This window comes from Marmota marmota, unplaced genomic scaffold (assembly GCF_001458135.2).
Source record: "Marmota marmota marmota unplaced genomic scaffold, marMar, whole genome shotgun sequence".
Taxonomy (NCBI): domain Eukaryota; kingdom Metazoa; phylum Chordata; class Mammalia; order Rodentia; family Sciuridae; genus Marmota; species Marmota marmota.
This window is the reverse complement of record NW_026000174.1, coordinates 15,516,347-15,521,643: the sequence shown is the minus strand read 5'-3', so window position 1 is coordinate 15,521,643 and position 5,297 is coordinate 15,516,347. Positions and strand designations below refer to the sequence as shown.

At 41.3% G+C, this 5,297-nt stretch overlaps 1 protein-coding gene and 1 long non-coding RNA gene across 2 annotated transcripts in view; both read right to left on the bottom strand.

Annotated features, from left to right (window-relative positions):
* Positions 1 to 5,297, bottom strand: part of Clpb (caseinolytic mitochondrial matrix peptidase chaperone subunit B) — a 144,298-nt gene that overhangs the window by 128,860 nt on the left and 10,141 nt on the right. The window lies entirely within an intron of this gene.
* On the bottom strand, positions 2,064 to 5,259 carry LOC125612025. Its single transcript, XR_007342289.1, has 2 exons — positions 4,168 to 5,259; positions 2,064 to 3,821 (listed from the first exon to the last, which is right to left on the bottom strand). It is a non-coding gene; the product is annotated as an uncharacterized LOC125612025 (long non-coding RNA).

The following is a 5,297-nucleotide window of genomic DNA, read 5'->3' as shown; positions in this document are numbered from 1 at the left end:
GGGGGGGGGGGGGGGGGTGTTCCTCTTGGGAGGGTGAGAAGGCCAAGTGTGGCTGGTGAAGGTTAGGGACAATTTGAGGAAAATCTGTATTGAGGGGAAGACAGACAAGGAGTCGGGATTTGACAGTTTTTCTTCAGGAACCTAGTGGATTCCCAATAAGCCAGGCAGAAATGGTTTTCCCTTTAGCTAGAAAATACCTAAAAAATTCCTAACAGGAAACTGGATCCTGGGTAGGCCACTCTTAAAATGAAGGGACGGATTGCTTCCTAAGTGGGCAACTTTGTATTTTTTTTTTTTTAATTTGGATTTCTTTTCTTTTCTTTTGCAACTTTGGTTTCATCATCTGTGAAGTGGGCTGTTATATGTAGGGATGTTGTGAGGCTTTAGTGATAAAAGCCTTACCTAGTGCTTGACACAAAGAAGTCATTCAAAAATAGTAGCCACTGTTCATAATATTAACAATGTTATTAAAATATTTCACAATTGTTAAAAACTGTTTTGTGTTATTACATATAAATAAATAAAAGTAATAATATATCCAAGAAATTGTTATTAGATATATTATAAACACTAATTAAAATTCTAAATATATATGGTAAAAGCCGTGGTAAAACTAAGCAAGCTCAGCTATGCGTGAGTTTTTTTGCCCATCTTAATATTCACTAACAGTCATCAGTTTGGGGAGGTGTTTCTGAAGGCTTACACTAAAAGCTAAAAAATGTAGTGAGTAAAAGCTGAATATACAGAAAATTTACAAAACCGAAAATTCTGCCCATTATCTTAATTTTATTAATTACGGAGAAAACATTGTGTGATTAAAAACACTAAATAACAACACCTACTATATACTGAACACCTGCTCTGTGCTAGGCATGGTACTAAGTAGAAATTATATGCATTTTCTCATTAACTCCTCACAGCAATGGTGTGGAGTAGGTCAATCATCATCCCCACCATGCAAATGAAGAATCTAAGATTACAAAAGATCAGGTAATTTTTCCAAGGTCACGGAGCATAACTCCAGTAGCATAGCTGGGATTAAAATCTTGTTTTGTCAGACTCCAAGGAACTTAACTGCTGATTTCTGCCAAAAGCCACTTGGGCAGAACCTCAAGGAAGTACCATGTATTGCCTTAGAAGAGGAACTCTGCTCCTAGGACCAGTGCTCAGAAGGGTGAAGAGTGAAGAAAGCTTGACTGTTTTCAGTCATCTTGGACTTCTAACTGCCCCAACTTCCAGGAAAATTCCTTGGTGAAAAAAATCCAACTGGTTTCAACCTTGCTGACAGGATCTGCATTATAGCCATGATGGAGCTGAGATTTTATAAAAGAGCAGCTCTTGGGCCACAGCAATGGCGGTAAGGAGACAGAGCCTGGCAACCACCCCTCTGCTGGGCCTTGGGGGATTGCAGCTTTATAGCCTACACTGCCTTGAAGGGCAAAACCGTGCCCAAGACGATGCAGGCGCCTCTGGGAGGCAGGTACTCACAATGGTTCCTGATGTTTCTCAGTGACTGGAAGGGTTGCCGACCATCTCACTCCCCCAGCTCTAACTCAGCTCCACTGCTGACAGAATAAAGACGAAGCTCCTCCGTGTGGTGTCATGTCCTATCCCGCCTGGCTCCAGGCACCTTCCTCTAGCTGCAGTCCCATAGGCCTTTTTTAGTCCTTTGCAATTGCCATGCTTCCTCCTCCCACAGGGTTTTAGTAAACAAAGGTTTCTTCTGTCAGGAAAGCTCTTCCCATCTTCTTCACCTAGGAAACTCTTCCTTATCCTTCACTTCAGAGCGCAAAATCCCTCTGGGGAGGGGAAATCTTGGTCGTTTGTCACAGTAGCAACTTCACATTTGTAGGATAAATGTCTGACTAGGCTTTAAGCTCTATGAAGCAAAGCCTGTACATATTTTTGGCTGACCCCTAACTGATCCACCTAGCAGAGTACCATACATAGTAGGTGTTATTTGTTTAATTAATTAATGATTAAACCACTTCATTGTTACATTTTGCTTATTTCCAAGGGAGGTTAGTTCTCTGTTTATTTACAGGTTTGTTTACTTAATCAGAGGTACTGGTAATTGAAGCCAGGAGTACTCTTACCACTGAGCTACATCCCAGCCCTTTTAATTTTTATTGTAGACAGGGTCTCACCAAGTTGCCCAGGCTGGCCTCAAACTTGTATCCTCTTGCCTCAGCCTCCTGAGTAGCTGGGATTACAGGGGTGTGCAACTCTCCCTGGCTGTTTACAGTTTATTACAATTGTGATAACTACTAAAGTATATGCTCTTCCATTTACAAAACATTTTCAACAATATTCAACATGTCATTCCTAATTATTTACACACACAGTGCTGAACAACACAGCAACAGTACTGAGAGAAACAAGAAAACAAACCACCTATCTCAACAGAAGGTTATTAAGTATTCACAGAGCAAGTATAAGGAGCTATAGGAACACACAGGAATTTGAATGTGACAGTGATGACCCAAAGCATGAATGATTTTTTTTTCTTTCTTTCCTTTTTTTGTTGCTGTCATACTGGGGATTTAACCCAGGTTGCTAAGGCTGGCCTTGAACTGGGATCTTCCTGCCTCAGCCTCTTGAGTGAGATTACAGGCATACACATGAGACCTGGAGGTATGAATAATTTTGAATCCAAAATTGTTTACCTGCCTGGGACTCTCAAGAGAGCCAGGAGGACGGTCAGACAGGTAGCATTAAAGATAGTTTATAGTGGAGGCCTCTGAGGAAGTTAAAAATTTAGCCCAAGGTCACACAGTCCAGAAGTAGTAGAGCCAACACTGGAGGTTCAAGGGCAGGGTTAGGCTCCCCCTTGAGTGACATTCTGCTACTGCCAAGCCCATCACAACTTGCTATGGCTGTTCTCTGTTCCTACGCTCTACCAAATACACAACTTTGGGCTGCTGGGCTTTAGGGCAGCTGACATTCAAATAACGTGCATGAGGGCTGGGGGTATAGCTCAATAGCGGAGCACTTGCCTAGCATGCACAACGCCATGGGTTTGATCCTCAGCACCCGGCCCCCAACACAAAAAAAAACCCCTGTGAGTTACACCCTTCCTTTAAAAAAATTATGTAATAATCTTAAGACGCTGTAACTATAGACATCGAATTATAGGAAATGATGTCCTTAAGGCCTTGACCTCTGGTCTAGCCTAAAACAAAGGTTTCAATCTACTGCAAGGCTCAAGGACATTTACATATTTACTGATTAAGAGAGCAGGATGTTTTGGTTGCTCTGATGCCGTCATTAATATCTTCCCATCCAGCCAAAACGATACAACAATCGATAAACAGTCAGCCTCTCAGAGGCCCAGAGACAGCCAAATGCATTTACCAGCCAGGGCTTTTGTTAATTAGATAAAATCCTCGGATCAATGTGTAGAACGTTTACCTATGCTGTAGCTAAACACATTCTGGACACCTCAATCCTGTACATGGACAGCAAGTGCCTCAAGCTGGAGCATTTGGGGACAAGAACCAACCCAAGCCATGGATGCAGAGCTGGAATAAATGTGTTTATCCCTCAACACAGGCGCTTTCTTTTTTTCCTAAGTGTAAACCCAATCAGAATTTTTTCCCCCAAAGCCATCTAGTAAACCAGTTTATGCTGTTATGAAGTCCTTTATTTTTGAAAACCATCAAGCCAGAAACCAAAATAGGACATCAAAAGAATCTCTTAAATGATAATTAAGATTTTGAAAGGCAGCATGGTAAGTATCATGGGCAGAGTCAAAAGACCCATAATTCAACTGCCTAGGTGACATTTCTATTTGACTATCTCACCAACATGTTAAATTCCACCTGTGCTAAGAGCCAAGTATATGATGCATGGCATTTTTGGTCGAAAGGTGACGCCAGCTAGCCATTGAGATGATATGATTATGTTAAGATTTGCATTCATATGGATATTGGACTCCTGCTGTTCACCTAGGCCGGCTACGGGACTCCTGGAGAGTTCCCATTGGTTGGGGAAGTACAGTAGGAGGGAGTTCCGGGGGAGGAGCTCTCTCTGCGGTTCCGGGAGGAGGCCGCGTGGGTGGAAAAAATCTGCCTGGGCGGTACTGGACATTGGCGGCAGTTTCAAAAAATAAACTTTGTTCCTGCTTGAGTGGCTCGTGATTTTGTGCCCAGCCAGACTGCGGCACACCTGTTTAAAATTGAACTCATTATCGTTCCCTTATTCCCAACCCAGTCTTCCTCCAGGATCCTCATCTCAGTGAATGGCAATGGCATCTACACAGATGATCAAGCCTGAAGACTGAAATTCATTAACACTTTTTCCTCCCTAGTCAATCATATCAATCCTATTCATCCATACAATACTTACTGTACTAGGCACAGACTCTAAGCTAATCATCACCAAGTTCTGTCCAGATAACTTCTTCCATTTTTGCTACTAACATCGTAGTCCAAGTTACATCATCTGTCTTGACCATTCCAGTTTCTTTTCAACCAGTCTTATCGTCTTCACCATAGCTTTCCACCAATCTGGTCTTCACCAAGCAACCAGATGATCTTTAAAAATTACAATTTACATCATGTGTACCTATCTGTTAGTCTCTCTCACACATGCACATATGGCTTAAAATTCCTCAGAGGTAGCCCACTTAGAACAAAAATAAAAACTGTTAACATGGTCTAGAGACCCCGTGTGGTATGATCCTTGCTTAACTTTACAACTTAATTTCATACCACTTCTCCCCCTTGTTCTCTGGAGTCCAACATATTGGCCTTCTCTTGATTTAATTTCTCCACATCTTTTCTTAATTCAGGGCCTTGTACCTGCTCTTCCTTCTAACTAAACTTCCTTCCACCTTTCTTTTTCTTTATTCTTCAGAGTTAACCTCAATCTCATTTACTCAAAAGCTTTCCCTTACTGATACACACTATGCCTCCAAGAAGCCTCCTGTATTCAAGGTTAGACCCCATAGTGTCTTGTACTTCACTTTTTTAAAAAAACTTTAACTAAGAAGAAAAAAAAAATGGGATATAATTTACATACCATAAATTCCACCCATTTAGAAATGTGCAATTGGATTGTTTTTAGTATATTTAGAATTGTTCAATTACAACTACAATTGCACTCTAGAACATTTTCACCACACCAAAAAGAACTCTGAACCCACTGGCAGTAATTCCTCAGTCCCTTTTTCTGATCTCCTACCCGGCTCAGCCATTACTTTATTTCCATGAATTTTTCTGAACATTTTATATAAATAAGATCATAAAATACATGGCTGCTACAGCCAGAATGTTTATGACCCCCCCCCCCCCAAT